This window comes from Aegilops tauschii, chromosome 6, assembly GCF_002575655.3.
Source record: "Aegilops tauschii subsp. strangulata cultivar AL8/78 chromosome 6, Aet v6.0, whole genome shotgun sequence".
Classification (NCBI taxonomy): Eukaryota; Viridiplantae; Streptophyta; class Magnoliopsida; order Poales; family Poaceae; genus Aegilops; species Aegilops tauschii.
The window spans coordinates 193222635-193242033 of record NC_053040.3 but is presented as its reverse complement, the minus strand read 5'-3'; positions in this window follow the sequence as shown (position 1 = coordinate 193242033).

The following is a 19399-nucleotide window of genomic DNA, read 5'->3' as shown; positions in this document are numbered from 1 at the left end:
CAGTCTTCATGGCATCTCAAAAATTGTGACACTACTTTCAGGAGTGCTCGATCGCGGTGGCTTCCGAAGTGCCCCTCAATGATATAATCAACAACCGGGATGCAATGGGCCGGATTGCCAAATGGGCCATTGAGCACCTACCATTTGACATCACGTACAAACCACGTCGAGCCATCAAATCCCACGTACTGGCTAACTTCGTCGCCGAATGGACAGAGGCCGAACTCCCTAAAGAGTATGGCGCATATTCCAACTGGGTGATGCATTTCGACGGCTCCAAAATGTTGGCAGGGCTAGGGGCGGGCGTCGTATTAACGTCCCCCACAGGAGATATCGTCCAGTACATACTCCTAATATTATACACAGACTCCAACAACGCAGCCGAATACGAGGCCTTGCTCCATGGCCTTCGGATGGCCGTATCAATGGGCATACAACGCCTGGAGGTGCGCGGGGACTCAAACCTCGCAATATCCCAAATTAATGGAGACTTTGACGCCAAAGATCCAAAGATGGTAGCTTACCGCAATGTCGTCTTGAAGATGTCGGCTCGATTCGAGGGGCTCGAATTCATCACGTCGCCTGCGAAAGTAATCAGGCGGCAGACGTCCTTGCTCGCATCGGCGCAAAGCGCAACCCCATCCCACCTAACATCTTCCTCAAAAGGCTCTTTAAGCCATCCGTGGTGTGGCAACGGGGGACAGCAACGACAGTCCCGTTCCAAACACAAACACAGATAGCGAACACGCTGACATCATCGGAGGCTCAGCCACCGGAATAACACCATAGGCCCACCTCATCATGGCAGTAATTGCCCCATGGACCGAAACATTCTTGGCCTACCTTAATTGGAAGGAGCTCCTAGAAGATCAGAACAAGGCTCGCCGCATCGTCCGGCATTCGAAGGCCTACAAAGTTCACGAGGGAGAGCTCTACAAGAAAAGCACCACCGGAGTCCTTCAAAGGTGTATCTCTGAAGAGGAGGGGCGGCAACTCTTGGCATAAATTCACGCCGGTCTCGGTGGGCACCACGCCGCAGCCCGGGCACTTGTCAGCAAGGCCTTCCGGACAGGATTTTATTGGCCTACGGCCCGGGCGGACGCACAGGACCTCGTCCAACGCTGCGTTGGATGCCACCAACCAAAGCCATATGCCCCCAACCGCCCTACAAACAATCCCCATTACATGGCCCTTTGCGGTCTGGGGCTTGGACATGGTTGGACCCCTTAAAGGGGGAAGCCATAAGAAAAAATATCTGCTGGTCATGGTGGACAAATTCACCAAGTGTATAGAGGCTAGACCAGTCAAAACGGCCGAGTCCGGACCGGTGATCGCATTTATATCCGATGTGGTGCACCGTTATGGTGTACCGCACAGCATCATCACTGATAACGGTTCCAATTTCACAGCTGATGAGGTGAAAACCTGGTGTGCTAATCTGGGCATTAAGCTCGATTACGCCTCTGTCTACCACCCGCAAACAAACGGTCAAGTCGAGCGAGCTAATGGTCTTATTATGAGCGGCATCAAACCCAGGCTAGTGCGGTCTTTGAAAGAATCAGACAAACACTGGGTCGAGGAGCTTGACTCCGTACTCTTGGGGCTGCGGACCACGCCCAACCGTACTACCGGATACACACCTTTCTTCATGGTGTACGGTGCAGAGGCTGTATTGCCCTGCAATATTATACATGACTCACCTCGAGTGCGTATGTACGAAGAGAAAGAGGCCGAGTTGGATCGGCACGACAGCCTAGACGCCCTGGAGAAGGAGCGTGATGTCGCCAAAGCCCGTTCAGCATTTTATCAGCAGCAGGCTCGAAGATATCAAAGCAGAGAAGTACGGGCCAAGACTTACAATGTTGGCGAACTCGTTCTACGCTTGCCGGAGAAGAAAAAGGACAAACTCAAGCCCAAATGGGAAGGTCCCTTCATAATTGACGAAGTTCTTACGGAGGAGCGTACCGTCTTCGTGACGCATCAGACAATCGCCTAGAGCCGAACCCCTGGAACGCGGCCAGACTCCGAAGGTTCTATGCCTAGCGCCGAACTCTTTGTTAGTCTCCTTCTCCCCTATAGTTTCCATTACTTTTTCTCCCTTTTACACAATTCTTCTTTTCGCCTTAAAGCTCTCATTCGGCTCGACTGAACACTACTGACGTACACATTTTTACATATGTACGCCCATCATACCTGGGGGCTTCTTTAACAGAAGCTTGTTAATACTATTTTCCGAGCATCAAGCTCATCATACATACGCGTTCTTCCTGTATGTCTTTTCTTCACCATTATAAGCATCGATATGACTTAAGTTTTGGCCAAGCTGGGTTGCCTGGCTCCTGTGCTTACCCCTACGTTCCCGATTGTTCGGCTAGGTGGTAAAGGGAGCACCTCTGCGATTGTTACTGCCGGGTCATCCGGATGTGTACCTCAGACTGGGTGAAGTCGAAAGCTAGCGTTCTTAAGGGAATATTCGGTCGGTGGATGAAAAATATTCTTTGTACTCACTTTATTGTGAACCCCCAGCAGCTATAAACACTGTGACTCTTACATCACAATTCGGACATGTCTACTAATGCATGCACACCCAGGGAAAGGAACCCTTAACAGAACTATTCTCCCTGGAAGATGTTTCTTACACTCTCAATGTAATATAACATAACTAGCCGAATACAACTTGTCTGTTCAAGCAACTATGACCCCTACGCTTAGTTTTCCATGCATACCCCGGCCTGTTCGGCTGTGGTAGTATTCGGAAACACTCCGCACCTTCGGGTCCGGAGGTTGAAGCGAAAAGGTCTGCCATGACAAATGATATACAATTCAGCTAGAATCCCACATGGTGAGGAAAGTACATAGTCACTTGGACTCAAACACTTCCTCCTCTATACCATCTAACAGGCAGTCTAGCTTACAATCCTGTTGGGAATATTTTGCGGCCACCTCTACTTGGTCATATACTAAACTAACGGGAATTTCTTCCCCATCTGACCCTAGTGGTCCGACCCTGGCCATGTGATTCGGGTCCAGCTTGGTATATCGCGTTTTTACCATGGCCCAGGCTTCCCGCGCACCCTCTCGGCAGGTCGATATCTTCCATAGCCGGATACGCCGCCGTGCTCCCTTGAATAGCTCTACAAGCTCCTCCATACTTCCTGGAGGGGAGTCGGACGGCCATAAGGCCTTAGCCACACTCCGCATGGCTAGCCGAGCATGCTCGTGCATTTCTGACAGCCTCTGCAGCAGATCACTTGCTGATCCGGACACCTCCTCTTCAGGACGGCCTGTCAATATACCTGCAAGCATAGCTATATCAGTTCCATTTATCTCCGAACTACTAAAAAGTAACAAGTTCAGACACATACTGAACATGCCGCCCCGCAGCTTCTTGTTCTCCTTTATGCAGTCGGCTAGCTGGGCCCGCACATCTTTCAACTCTTCACCCAACTTAGTGTTGGAATCCTGTAGCTTGTTTTTCTCGTCCCTGACGCGGGTCGGCACACGCTCGCCTGCGGCGTGTTGCCTCTTTGCCTCTTTTTCTCCCTCTTGGGCGATCTTCAACTTCTTCTCAAGTTGATTAGGCGACCCTATTACACGATCAGTGGCAGTATTAGCAAAGTTGGTATACATTTATTGTTCCTCAATGGAGGGGAACGTTACCAGTGGACAGCTTCTTCAAATTTTCCAGTTCGGTGGTAGCAGCATTTAGCTGCGCCTGACACTGCTCCAGCTCTTGGGCTAGCAGACTATTCTTCTCCGCGAGGACCTGGTTGTTCAACAATCCTTAAGTTAGTTGTGCCAACTGCTTTCAGTCTTGGGGGCTACGGGTATATGGCTATCCTTTTTTGACAAAGAAAACTTACCTGCACATCCGTCAGATATTGCCTCGTGGCTTTTCTAAGCTCGTCTCGAGTGGCTCGGATGTATGCGTCGCCCGAGCTAAAGGCACTAAATGCCTCGTCCGAGAACTTGGGGTCTCATAAAACAGCTTTGCAGCGCCGATGATTCATGGCGCTCTCTACTTCCGAGTTGGTAACAGACATATTGTCCGAACCCTCGGCCGAAGGGCAGTCCGGCTTTGTTCCTACATCGGCTCCCGTCTCCCCGACTGGGTCTAAATCTTGGGTGTTGGGAGCGCGGCCGGCCGGACCCCCGGACATAGTTCGGCGAACCTTTTTCTGTAATCAAATAGGTGCATAGGTCATAGTTGGACACGGCCACTGAAAAATATATTTATCCATACCTCCTCGATGAGGGCCCGGCGGTGCCTTCACCGGCCCTCCTCTTCGAAAGCCTGCCCGGCGCAGGAACAGATTTCCTCGGTATCGTTGAACGCCTCCCCTGTAGAACGCGTGACAATGCGGTGGGTGAGGCAGAGTAAGAGCACCCTTTTAGAAAAGGTGCTTCTTGATTACTTACCTGTGAAGCAGGAAGAAGACCAGGGTAGTCGGTGATGATGGCCACTTCTGTGCCATCATAGCTCGTCTGGTAAAACACCCCCTCCGCGAGCACCACAAATATATCCGGATCCTCTTCGAACCCGGGATCAAGCTCCCGGTTGTGGTCCTCCGGCTGCGGGGTGGGACTATGGAATCCCTCGGTGACCTTTCACCAGTGCTGTCATAAGCAAACAAACTAGAAATTTATCAAAGGTAATTCGGAGATGGAAGGAGTAAAATCAGAGGGGTTGGGCCTTACCCAACTGGGAGGATTATACATAGAGTACCCGTCTCTGAGCTTGAGGCGAAGAAATTCCTTTTCCTCCCCTTTGAACAGTTCGGCTAATATCTTAGCCAAAGCGGCAGGGGTATCCGGACCTTTCCGGCCACAGCGAGAGGCGTCATCCTCCCCATTGTAGTGCCACATGGGAAGCCCTCTGTATTGGAGCGGCTGAACCCCTCTCACTATGGAGATCGCCATAACCTCGATTACTGTGAGCCCGGACTGAGCGAGCTCTTTTATCTTGCTCATCAGCTGACGAACCTTCGCGGCGTCTTCTTCTTCAGGACTCCGGGGACGCCAACTGTGGCGTTTCTTCAGCGGGACGCCCGCAAATTCGGGAAGACCCTTTCGAACCGGGTCGACAAGCGGGACGTCCTCAATATAGAACCATTCGGAGGGCCATCCATCTGGTGCCTTCCTTGGTGTGCCGGATGGATATCCGGTATCAGCAACGTGCCACACTTCGGCTCCGCCCACCTCAAATATTGACCCTTCGTGATTGCGCGGGACGAGACAGAACAACTTCCTCCACAACTTAAAATGAGCCTCGACGCCCAGGAATAGTTCACACAAAGCGATGTAACCTGCAATGTGCAGAATGGAGGCCGGAGTGAAGTTGTGCAGCTGGAGGCCGTAGTACTCCAGAAGCCCTCGGAGGAACAGATGGATTGGAAATCCAATGCCTCTTAGCAGGTAAGGGACAAAACACACTCGCTCTCCCCCGGACGGATTGGGGAAGTCCTCTGCCTGAGTCCCCTCATTAAAGGAAGCTAGCCCCATCTGAACAGGGACTAGATCTGCAGGGGGAAGGAATCCCTGCGTTTGCAACTTCGTCAATTGGCTATGAGACACAGAACACCTCTCCCACTCGCCTTTCTCTGGGCCGGGATGAGCGGACGAGCTAGGAACGTTGGCCATGCTGGAATGGTCTCTCCTAAGTAGTCTCTGGAGATTTCTTCTGCGTAGCGCTGAATGGATCTAGGATCCAATCTCTTTAAATAGGCGCTCTTCCTTGCGTAGACGGGGTGTTATTCGCAAAAATACCCTGACTTTCCACATTCGCTCGACACGTGGAGGACGAAGATTATTTAAAACGCGCAGAAGCCAAGGAGGCGACATTGGATCAATGGCCGAATACATTACTTGGAGATCATCAAAGGAGGACCCCGCCTTGCAATGCCGAAGACAATGTGTTTGCCGAACACCTCGCTATTGAAGACTGGTTCGGGAGCTACTGAGGGAGTCCCGGATTAAGGGGTCCTCGGGCGTCCGGCCTGATATCCATGGGCCGGACTGATGGGCCGTAAAGATACGAAGACCGAAGACTATAACCGTGTCCGGATTGGACTTTCCTTGGCGTGGAAGGCAAGCTAGGCGATCAACTAGGAAGATTCCTTCTTATGTAACCGACTCCATGTAACCCTAGATCTCTTCGGTGTCTATATAAACCGGAGAGCATAGTCCGGATAGGACACATTCATTACCATATACTCATAGGCTAGGCTTCTAGGGTTTAGCCATTACGATCTCATGGTAGATCAACTCTTGTAATACTCATATTCATCAAGATCAATCAAGTAGGAAGTAGGGTATTACCTCCATAGAGATGGCCCGAACCTGGGTAAACATCATGTCCCCCGTCTCCTGTTACCATCGATCCTAGACGCACAGTTCGGGACCCCCTACCCGAGATTCACCGGTTTTGACACCGACAACTGCGACCAGAACAATTTCTCTGTGGAGCTCCCTTCGTTGGCTCGAAAGAACTCCGCGGCGTCGGACACACTACGCGGTAGATCTGCATAGGCTCCTGGAGAACTCCGAATCCGGGTTAGTAAGAAATACTTCTTCCTCATATACTTGCTTTGCATACTAAATGCCTTACCCGCCGCAATCTTCCTGGCCTCCTGGATCTCTTGGAGGGCGCCCTGGGCCTCATTCTGGGCCGTCTCCGCGCTTTGACGAGCCTTGGCGAGTTCAGTATCTCGAACCGACGCGTCGCACTCCAAGGTCTCGCACTTCCTCACCGCGTCCTGGAGCTCTTGTTGAACCTCGCTGACCCGCGCCTTAAGCTTCTTACGGGCGGCCTGCTCCTTGACAGCCTTCCCCTCGGCTTCGGCCAGGGCCTCGACCTCGGTCGTTGCTCCTATACATATCATGACACTTCGGTCAATATATATCATCTTACTCTTTTCGAGTATTTCCCGGGTTATTACATACCTTGATTCTCCTGGAGCTGCCTCTTCACCTGGCCAAGCTCCTCCCCGGACTGCTCCAGCCTCCGCTTTAGTTCGGAGACTTCGGCAGCATGTGAGGCCGCGGCCAGCAGCGACGCCTGCATATTCATTCCCGACAAATTTAGTTAGTTTCCTACAATAAAGGATTGATCCTATGTCTGGTTTTTTCTTTCCGAAACACCGGACAGTGTCTCAGGGGCTACTGTCTATATTGGGATTTTCTCTTTTTGACGCTTACCTCAAAACCTATCATCAGGCTGCTGCAGGCTTCGGTTAGTCCGCTCTTGGCGGACTGAACCCTTTCAATCACCGTGCCCATAAGAACACGGTGCTCATCCACAATGGAAGCGCCTTGCAGCGCTTCCATCAGATTATCTGGTGCCCCTAGTTGGACAGGGGTCACCGTGGGAATAGGCATACCCCCTTCTTTCGAAGGAGGTTGCGTGCCGGATTCCGGAGCCGTATCGGTCTCCGGAATCAAGTCCGGTTGAGGGCCAAACTGAGTACAGCCCTCCTCCCTAGTCTCTAGGGGGATTGGTTCCCCCTGGTGTTCAGCGACGGGGACTTCGCCTTCGGGCGCCTCTTGAGCCTCCCCTCGGCCTGGGAAGGTCCGTTGGGAGAGCACTTCATCGTATCCTTTGGCCTTGGGAGAGTAAGAGGCCGGCGGTGTCTCGCTGGCCATCTCCTTTGAGTCCAACGAACCTCTTGATGAGGATCGCTGGGAGCTGTCATGGGCCGGACTACAATAGCATAATTAATCATGTCAATACATTGAAGAGGAGAGGCTGGACATATGGGTATGCGGGAATCATAGCACTTACGATGCACCTGGAGGCTTAGTGAGGGGGTGTCGCTCCGGACTGCTGCCGACGTCCCACGCGGAGTTATCCGCGAAGGAGCCCTTCCCTTTCTTGGACGTCCCCGCCACCAGGTTCGCGAAGGCCGCCCTCTTCTTCCTTCCCTCATCAGGGGGAGGCTTGTTCTCCTCCTCCTCCTCCTCATCGTCGTCATATTCGGCGGCGGAGGAGCGGGTCTTGTCTTCGGACGTCGCGTCCGAAGTGCCCTTGCGACGGGGGCCACTCCGGACCCCTTTGGCCTTCCCCTTGGCCTTCTTCACCGGCGCCGTATAGGGCGCCGGCACCAGCATCTTCGCTAAACGCGGAATGACTGGTTCTTCAGGTAGCGGAGCCGGACAATGGATCCGCTTCGCCCTCTCCATCCATTCCTGAAGAAGAAATGACAGCAAAAGTTCAGATATCCTCCTTGAAGCGGACAAGTAGAGGACGTGTTGGAAACTCACCTCACTGGCGGGGTGGTTAATGTCGTGCCCACGATCCGAATCCGTGGCTCGCGGTGTCTCGTTGCCCTTAAAGAGCAACTTCCAGGCATCTTTGTGAGTAGTCTCGAAGAGCCTCTTCAGGGTTTGGTGCTTCTTCGGATTGAACTTCCATAGCGGGAGGCTTCGGCTTTGCCACGGGAGAATCCGGCGAACTAGCATCACCTGGATTATATCGACAAGTTTGACATCCTTGTCCACCATGCTTTGAACGTGTGTCACAGCGCTATCAGCTCGTCTGGCGAGCACCAGTTCGGGCTCTTCTCGACCCAGGAGGTGAGCCGCATTGGAGCACCGGAGTTGAACTCGGCAGCTGCGGCCCAGTTGGCACCACGGGGTTCTATGATGTAGAACCATTATTTCTGCCATTCCTTGACAGTCTCCACGAAAGTGCCTTTCGGCCAGGAGACATTGGACAGCTTACTCACCATGGCTCCTCCGCACTCCGCGTGTTGGCCATCCACCACCTTCGGCTTCACGTTGAAGATTTTGAGCCACAGCCCGAAGTGGTGTTGGATGCAGAGGAAGGCCTCACACACGATGATGAACGCCGAGATGTTGAGGAAGGAGTTCGGGGACAGATCATGGAAGTCTATCCCGTAATAGTACAGCAGCCCAGGGATGAAAGGGTGGGGTGGAAACCCTAGCCCGCGGAAGAAATGAGGGATGAATACCACCCTCTCTTTGGGCTTCGGCGTGGGGACGACTTGTCCCTGGGCCGGCAGACGATGGGCGATTTCCTTCGCCAAGTACCCGGCCGCCCGAAGCTCAGTAATGTCCTTCACCTTGACGGAGGAGACCATCCACTTGCCTTGACCTCCGGATCCAGACATGGTTGAGTGCTAGCTTGAGTGGGAAGAAGATGAGATCTTGGGCGTTGGAGCTCAAGATTGGAAGGGCGGAGGAAGAGAGAAGGCGTGGGAGAAGAAGGGGGAACCCTTATCCCCTTACAAAGGCAGTGAATATTGAACGCCTCCCCACTCGCCTCAAAACTCGCCTATTCCCAAGGACTGTGTAAATGGTACGGTTGGGTTACCCATGCCCGTATTGATGAGAATCTCGCAATAAGGGGACACAATCTCTGCTTTGACAAGACGTGCCAATGGCAACCGCGTCTCGAAACATGGAGCGGCAGACAAAAAACAGTTCAAAATTATGACCGGACAGATATGATGTCATGTTACAAAAAGTTGCCAGCGGATTGGACTCGTGTAAAATTATATTCTCTCTGCGGCTGTGTGTGGTGTGTGTGTTACGGGTCCGGACACGTCGATACGTCCAAAGACTATTCTAGAGTTCGGAAGGAGGAACCCGCCTTGCAATGCTGAAGACAGATCTACGCGCCAGATACCTTGTCATTGAAGCCAGGTTCAGGGGCTACTGAGGGAGTCCTGGACTAACGGGTCCTCGGGCGTCCGGCCTGTTAGCCATGGGCCGGACTGATGGGCTGTGGAGATACGTAGACCGAAGACTGCACCCATGTCCGGATGGGACTCTCCTTGGTGTGGAAGGCAAGCTTGGCGATCAAATTTGTAGATTCCTTTCTTTATAACCGACCTTGTGTAACCCTAGATCCTCCTGGTATCTATATAAACCAGAGGACTTAGTCCGGAGGAGGATATACTCATTACCATAGTCATACAGGCTAGGCTTTTAGGGTTTAGCCATCTCGATCTTGTGGTAGATCAACTCTTGTAATACTCATATTCATCAAGATCAATCAAGCAGGAAGTAGGGTATTACCTCCATAGAGAGGGCCCGAACCTAGGTAAACATCGTGTCCCCTGTCTCCTGTTACCATCGACCTTAGACGCACAGTTCGGGACCCCCTACCCGAGATCCGCCGGTTTTGACACCGACAAAGGTGGCACCCGTGGGAATACCGTGCGTGAGGCCGCAAAGTGATATGATGTGTTACATGCTAGATCGGTGTGACTTACGATCGGGGTCCTGACAATCGCCCTGTCCAAGCCCCCCTCTTCGGGATCCCTCGTTAAGCCAATCTAGGTAATATCTCTTCTTGATGATCTTTTTGGCGATCTTGATCGTGTTTTTTCATCTAACATGCAGTACTAGTACTAGTAGTACAACTTTCTGGGTGATCTTGCATGTGATTTTTGTGTGCCAAATGATGGTTCTAAATGGCTCTTTTGACCAAAACATGCGAGAGGTTGACATACATATGATTTTTGCACATAACACTGATTTATTATATATTACTTTCAACTACTTTATGAATATCAATGCTAGCTGTAGGAAATGTAAGATTTTAGCTCTCATGCCTTGAAAGAGAGTATAGTAGCCTCAGTAACTTGTGTTATGGATATTGCAAGTAATCCTCTGTTCACAAATATAAGATGTTCTAACTTTTTGTGTATCTCATGTAGACATGTTCTAGTGTCTTTGTTCACTCATTTCTGTGTGTATATGTAGTCTTATATGGAGTAAAATATCAAAAATCATCTTATATTTCTGAACGGAGGTAGTAATCAAATATTTGGTTTCTGTTTGAATTAGAATCAGGTCCACGGTGGATATGAAGTTCTCAAAGTCATGCCGTGTGAACTAGAAGACCTGAGGATGTGTTCTACTACTAAACTATCCAACTGATGTGTCCTTGTCACCACGTGTCGTGAACAAGTGTTTTCCTGTAGCATTATTGTCAGGTGTGTTCTCGAGGGTGTACTTCACCACAACAATTTCCTAGCTATGCCTTCGATTACGAAGGGTGTGGTTCTTGTAAAGCTTCCCGACAAATCTAATGCGGATTGTCTTTATCGTCATGTTTATGAGTGGAAAGACCACTTAGTTAGGTTCTCCAAGGTTGATGAGATGGCGAAGGTGTCGGTAGACATCTCTCACGAAGTCCATGGCCTAGTCAATTATGTGGGGTACATCCCCCGGTGGCAAGAAATAGTCTGCAGAGTTTAATTAGTGTACCTTTGCTTGTCTGTAGTAAATAATATTGTTCAGTACTTGATTTGTGTGTGTCAACCTTGTATTGTTTAGTACTGCCACTTTTGTTGTGTGGTGAGTCCTGAGAACAGTCGTGTTAATGTGTGTCCACTCAATTCAGTCTGTATATTTTGAAGTATCCAGATCATCTTTTTTGTGAGCATGGTTTATCAATTATGGTTAGACTCCAATATATGTATGCATTACAGGGTTTATCGCACCCACCAGGATTTCTAATCCCATGGATGTTCGCTCCATACGAGTTGTCACGGCCTTTGGACTATCCTGCTTGTGGGAGTAAGTGGGGGCCCTGCATGCAACCCGTAATTGGACGATCAACCTTCAGTTTAGAACTTGAACATAGTGATATCCTGGTAAGGATTCACTCATGTCACATCAAGTAAATCTTATTGATTTACTGTCATGTTTTCTTACTTTTGCTGCAATTTTATGATGCAGGTTTTGCCATATCACATTCGTTACAGAATAAACTGTTTGGTTTGCTCTATGATGGTTATTTTAGCAGGTTTCACTTCTTATGACGTCTCAGTAACAAAGGCACTGTCCATCACATATATTATTGGACACAATTGGATCAGCCTGTTGTCTAAGTATAATCTGAAGCCCTATGATGAACTGCAGTTTGTTTTAACAAACACGCCACAATTAGTCCTTCTCGCGTTTAAAAGAAGTGAAGAAAAAGACTAGATCTAGGTCACAGAGCCTACCGAAGTTAGAAAGCTGAAGTATGAAATCATAGCAGACCAGAGATGATCGTTGTTGTCGCGCACATCAGTAGCACCTTCAGCATCGGATCGAGCACCAGCACCTGCTCCGACGGCACTGGATCTAGCACTGAAAGCGGCAGCGGCTCAGTCTGATCCACCAGAGGATTGGGCACCGAATGCGTCAGCGGATCAGGCTGGTCTACCTGAGGATCGGGCACTGACACGGGCACCTGCTCCAACACCGGCACCAGCTCCACAAGGAGCACCATCTCCGGCAGCAGCCACACTACCAGTCGCACCGGCACGGGCACCAGCAACGGCTCTGGCACCTGCACCAACACTTGAAGTTTCACTTGCATCTGCTCCAGCCTGTGCAGTGGCAACGGAACCAGCACTTGCACCGGCAACAGACTGGGCTGCAGTTCGCACTGCATATACCAAAGTCCTTACAAGAACCGACATCTCCAACTTCTTGGTCAGCGTTGGCAGCCCAAGTGCTTCGTTCTTCTTTCTTTCCATGTTGTTTCACATGATTCACTATGTTGATCTAACTGTTTGTGTATGTCTTCTTGTTTGCAAACAGAGAATTCCTAGGGCAACGAGGGAGTTGTTCAAAAATCTGGGCGACCGTGGCCAAGTTTCTCTTACCATGCGCGGCCTTGGTGTGAATGAACCTGCTCAATATACTGTAAGTACAAAGGATGGTTGCATGATGATTGATGCTAAAGGATGGTCAAGGTTCAAAACTCTATCAAATCTTGTTGTTGGGGATGATGTCAAAATTGAACTTTCTCGGTAAGGAGATCTAGTCCTAATCAACTTTGAAATTCTTCAGTAGCTGCACACAACTGACGAACTGATCTATCCTCCAGAGCTTTTGATGTAATAATATGGCATGGTGAAACAAGTTTCCTGTGTGTATAAGTAGTACAACAGTATTATTTATCACGTAGGATATCGTGAAAGAATTGCAACTCCGATTGGTGGTTAGGAACTGTCGTTTGATTTCATTCTAACAGCTGTCGTGCTTTATTTAATTTTTGTATTCGCCTTGCGACAGCATCTAAAACCAGCGCCATACTGATTGCTTGCAATATTTACCGGGTGAAGTGCACTGAGTTAGAACACATGGGCCCCCAAACATGCAGGCCCACCGGCTTGTGGCCCAAGAGCAGACCCGTCAGCCTATCTGAGTATTTTATTCTCATCTGAACCCCATATTATGTTATATATTCCCCTTGATTTTTCTTATGTATAAATTTGTGATATAAAAGATTTTTGTATTTCTTTACAGAGGGAGTATCTCTCTATCAAAAATATATTTATGTGTAACTAGTTACTCCTGCCTTTCTACTTCTTTTCGCTGATATGCGGGCATCCAGCAACGGGTCCACGTGCCATGCACCAAATTAGAGTGCACAACTGCACGGTAGACTCACCTCGGTCGTAGCGCGTAGTAATGCCCAATGAGTCGTCAAATCATAAAAACCCCACCTTTCCAGCGGTAGCACTAAGCTGGACGGACGAAGCAGCAATATTTCGCTGGGCTTGAATCCCCTTCTCCCTCGTCTACTTGTTCAGAGAAAACCTCCTCTCGGCGATCGCTTAGGTTTTTCTCATGGAGAACCAGGTACGAATTCTTCATCCATCCCCGATAAATCCTAGTCCCTTGGTCGTCGGTAATCCTAGGATGGCAGCCGCCGCCGTTGATGCATTTTTCTTCCTACTGAATCTATTGTGTTTCATTTGCGGTGCCCAAAGTGCAAGGACCCTACAGGTTTCTGCGCCCTCAACGAGACGCCACACTTGTTCCTTCTCATCCTAACACAGGATTTTAAAACGCGCACAGTATGTTCCTACAATCCACTTTTCTATCTGGGAGGGTTGGGGTTTTTGAACATGTCAACTAATTTGGAAATTTGGATTGCTATATTCGGATAAAAGGTACTAGTACCATGGTCAACACTGACGTGAAAGAGGAAATTATTTCTAGATTTGGATAGCAAATAAATTGTGTTCTCATATTATTTTTCCTGCAGTGCATCCCTTGGTCTGCCAGAACACATGTACTCAAGATGGTCGGCCTTGCCATAACTGAATACACCAGTTTAATGGTCACATTGAATACACGCCATGGATATAAGTTCCTAGTTGGGTTCATGAACCAAGAAGATCGCTGCTTTTTTTATGGCCGAACTTGGATAAACTTTCTCAAGTGTTACGGATTGAAAGTTGGCACACGAATGTTGATGGAAATAGCAGAATCTAGTCTCATCTTCACTGTGACCTTCCACCCCGACGTCGTTCCAGTAGTTCATCCATGTTAGTTTTGTATCTGGTTCTTGCATGTTGCCTCGATTACTTCTTAATCCACATATTTTGTCTAACTAATCACAATTTGACTTTAGAAGTAGCCACAATTTGTGATTCCCTTCTCTCACGAAGATGCTACTTATAACTAATATTTCTTATAATTGGTGGCACGTGTAGGTTATTACAAAGTTCAGGACACTACTCATTTGTTATTTGATAAGAACTCTACTGTTATTGACGGCACTGAAGTTGACTGGGACGACATCCACCAGCTCCTACACTTTATTGATCGTCTTGAGGTCCTTGTGGGGCGTTTCAATGGTGCAAGGCCACGTGGGATATGTGTGCCACTGGTCCACACGTTGAACAGGTCCAACTGTGTAAAGAAACTTATGGTACGAGCTGCTTTCTATTATATATGTTGTTCATAAACTCTTGCTTATACACAGTTTTACAGTTGTCATCTTAAAACAGAAACTGTCCAGTTTTATTGTTCCTATACAGATGCCTGGCCATGGTCGGGTCAGACTTGCGTGGTCACAACATGATGTTTATGTCGACCTACTCCATTTCCCTTGGAGGTGAAAAGATACTTATTCATGGGTGGTCTCAAATAATGAAGGCCCGTCCATCTTGGAGAATAGTACAAAAGGTTATGCCCATGCTTTTCCATGGCGAATATCTTGTTTATTGACCACATTGCGAGATGAAGCCGCTTTCAGAAGGTTGTGGATGCACGGGGTGGTGCCTGGGCCTTGTCCTGGGGCTTGGTAGCCTCAACCTTGGTTAATTGTAGGCAAAGTAGCACTGTTCGAGGTGTGCTTTGTGCGGTTGAACCTGTATAGGTACTCATACTGCTTTCAGCTATGGTTGTTAAGTGCCCCTGCTGGTTTCAGTTAAGGTTGTTAAGTACTCCTGCTACTTTTACAATCGGTCGTGTTTCTTCAGTCTCGTCTTCCTCCAGCCGCCAAAACCAAACCAGCGCCGGCGGGGCCGCCTGCCCCCGCCTCCCATGCCTGGCTACGCCTCAGCGCATGCATCGCCGCCCCACCGTCTCATAAATTGTTAACGCTGACGTCAGCCCCACCCCACACCCGAACCAGTCAACCTTTGTACTCCCCTTCGCCCGTGACTTCACCACCGCATCTTCCCCGGTTCCTGTTTGTTCCCATCGAGGCCTCGTTGTTGTCCTCTGTGAGCTTTGGTGCGCTCGTTGCGGTGCCGCCCTCTCGCGTTGTCAACATGGTCAACAAACCAGAGGAATCGGGAGAGGACTATACATGGAGAGGATGAAAGTAGGGACCCACCATGTCCATGGTCGTACGCAAGCAAGTTCTTCATTTTTTCTTATATACTCCATTGTCAGCGTATAGAAAAAGTAAATGATTCCTCCTAGTGGTTTGCTGACATCTAGGACCCACGACATTGTCAGCGTATAGTCAATAGACAAGAGAACAGCACAAGAGCGGCTCACACCTGGGACGTAGTTGTTCGAGCAGTTTTTTTTGTTATTGTTGAGACGGAGCAAGGTTTCAACTGGGTTGTGGCCCGTCTAGCCCAAGCTTCTATTTTACGTTCACCACATGACCAGCCTAGCTATTTTTTCTTTGTGAAAATGGTTAGCCCAGTTTATTTTTTCTGAAGAATACCCAATCCAAGCATACCCAACCCAGGCCTACTTATTTTTCTCCACCCTGCGGGGTTGCAACTCTTTCAAGACTGCTACAAATCTTAAAAGTAATATAAAATGGGCTGTAAATATAAAAACACACGACAAATTGGCAATTACTTTCAAATTTCTGGATTTTTCACATTTTTCATATTCCAATTTCATTGGGATTTAACCTAATTTAAATATATCTTCAAAGTACTTTAGATCTGGCTCGACATTTCGGTATTAAAAATAGTTTGGACCCCACCAAAATATGCAAAATTTTGTTTAAATTTTTAACCCTGGCCCTGGCCAACAAAAAGAAAATTGACTGCAATAAATTGCATAAGAAGTTGCAAATGAGCTGTAAATTATTAAAAAATAGATGGGCTGACTTGTGGGCCTATTAAGTTGATCAGTATGCAAGATTTTTTTTACTTATTATATACGTCAACAAATGATTCTAGCGTAAGTGACCGTTGGATGTCAATCCAATGGCCGCCGTGCTTCTTCAATCCCTGATCTTCTTCATCCAGCCGCCAAATCCAGCGTCGGCGGGACCGCCTGCTCCCGCCTCCCGTGGCCGGCTGTGCTACCGTGCAGACCTCACCGCCCCCTACAACTCCCACCACTGGCCAGGCCATCCCTCTACTCACCCACATCCCTCCATTGTTGTGGCTTCGCCGCCTCCGGGTCATTCCCTTCCTTGGTCTCGCCATCGTCCCCCGTGTTGGTGTTCTCGGCACGGCGTGGTCAACGTTGTCAACAAACGACAACATCGGAAGAGGGATGTACGTCGAGAGGCTAACAGTTAGGACCCACATGGTCCATGGCCGCACACAAGCAAGTACGTCCTTATTACGCCAAAAAATGAATCCTCCCGATGACAGCTGGGACCCGCCAGCTATATCTTCGCACGGAAGGAAGTGCCTCCTTATTAAGTGAAAAATAACGGTTGCTCCCCATGATAGCTGGAGCCCACCAGATTTGGAGGCTGACTTGTGGCCCTACTGAGTTGATGCGTACACAGGGCTTTGTCAACTTAGTCAACAAACGATTCTATCACCAGTGACCGTTGGATTATTAACATCCAACGGTCGTCCTGCTTCTTCAACCTCTAATTTTCTTGCTTCAGCCGTCCAAGCTACCGCATGCTCATGCCTCCTGTGGTCGGTTGTGCTGCTGCGTAGGCCTCACCGCCCCCTACTACTCCCACCGCTGGCCAGGCCATCCCTCTACTCACCCACACGCCCTGTTATTCTACGGCGACGGTAGCCTCACACCGCAGTCGAACTAGTCAACCCTCGTACTACCCTCCACGTGTTCCTAGGCTCCACGTCATTCCCTGCCTCATCGTTGTCCACTGCTTGGGTGTTGTCCGTGCGGCATGGTCAACGTGGTCAACGAACGACAACCATCGGAAGAGGACTGTATGCGGTGAGGCTGACAACTGGACCCACCAGCTACATCTTCGCACGCAAGGAAGTGCCTCCTTATTACGCGCAAAAAAATGAATCCTCCCCCTGATAGCTCGGACCCACCATCAATATCTTCGCATGCAAGGAAGTGCCTCCTTATCCTCCCTGACAGCCGAGACCCACCTGGTCGAAGCGTACGTAGCGTTGTCATTCTGGTCGCAAACGTGTACGTACATACTGGTCCATCGGTCTTTCAGCCATGATGAACCATGGCCCAGTAAGGAGCCGTAGCTGTTCAGACGGTCTTATCTAAATCGTGTACACATACGACAGCCACGCTGCAAAAATGACGGCCATGTACGTACATACGGGCGTGGTCTCGAACGCGCACAGTGATGGCATCATGTTCATCGGACACCTAACCGGCTGGGTCGGAATGGAGAAACAGCGTCATGTTCATCGGGAGGCAACAGACTGGGTCGGAATGCGTCTTGTTCAATGGGAGCCAACCGGCTTGGAAGGAATAGCCAAAACGGGGTCTGGCGTACCGCAGTACGGAGGAAACGGCCTTCTGTTCGATCGGCTATGGTCGAAACGGGATCATGTTCATCGGGAGGGGTCTGGCGTACCGCAAAACGGAGGAAACGAACTTCTGTTCGAGCTCCTACGGTCGAAACGGGCTCCTATTCATCGGGAGGGGTGTGGCGTACCGCAAAACGGGACTCCATGGGCTATTGTTCATCCACCGTCTACTGCCTCGCTCCAGCCTCCACGGGCTACTGTTCATCCACCGTCAACTTCCTCCAGCCTCCTCCTGGTACTGTTCATCCACCGCGTCTTCCTCCTACCTCCACCAGCTACTGTTCAACCAGCCTTCCACGGGGTCCTGTTCATACACCCCTAACCGGCTCGGGTGTTGCGGCCTCCTCAGGGTCCTGTTCATCCAGCGATAACGGCCTACTACCACGAGGTCTTGTTCATCCAACTGTGATAGCCTGGCTTATTAGGGATGATAGACTACTCATATCAATAAGGAATTCCTTCTTTTCCGGAAGCCCATTCGGATAGAACTCCAAAGTTAAGCGTGCTCAGCTTGAGGTAATTTCAGGATGGGTGACCGACCAGGAAGTTGCTCCCGGGTGCGCACGAGTGAGGACAAAGTGCGCAGAAAAGACTAGTATTAATCTGTGGGGCCAGTCTAGATCCTACCAGGAGTAACGACCACCGGCGGGTGTGTCCGGGGCATAGCAAGTTGGTATCAGAGCCGACCCTCGCGGTTACACGGATGTTTGCGGATAGGTGTGCGGTCATGTTGTTCATGACGTTTGTGACCCGTCGTGGCACATGGCATGGCACATGTACCGGACTGGATGCACAGACGTATGTGCCAAGAGGGAGCGTTCATGTGGCCCGACGAGGACGTCGGTTCCTCTGAGTGGGGGTGTATGTGATAGCCTGGCTTATTAGGGATGATAGACTACTCATATCAATAAGGAATTCCTTCTTTTCCGGAAGCCCATTCGGATAGAACTCCAAAGTTAAGCGTGCTCAGCTTGGTGTAATTTCAGGATGGGTGACCGACCGGGAAGTTGCTCCCGGGTGCGCACGAGTGAGGACAAAGTGCGCAGAAAAGACTAGTATTGATCTGTGGGGCCAGTCTAGATCCTGCCAGGAGTAACGACCACCGGCGGGTGTGTCCGGGGCGTTACACCAACCCCCATCGGGAACTGGTCATCCAACCACAACCAACCGGCTAGACTCACCATTTCTTGACTCGTTCAACCAACCCCCAACAGTCACTGTTCATCGGGAGGCAGGTTTGATCGGCTTCAGTAAGCAGCAGCAGCGATCGATCACTAGGATTTAGTTAGCATCAATAGCGAAGGAATCGCTCAGGTTCATTCAGCAACAAAGGAATCGCTCGAGTTCAGTTAACAGCAAGGGGTCGATCGCTCAAGTTCAGTAACGTAGCTAGTGCAATCGCTCGGGTTCAGTTAGAGCCCAATGCCTCGCACACACGCACGTATGTATACGAGAGA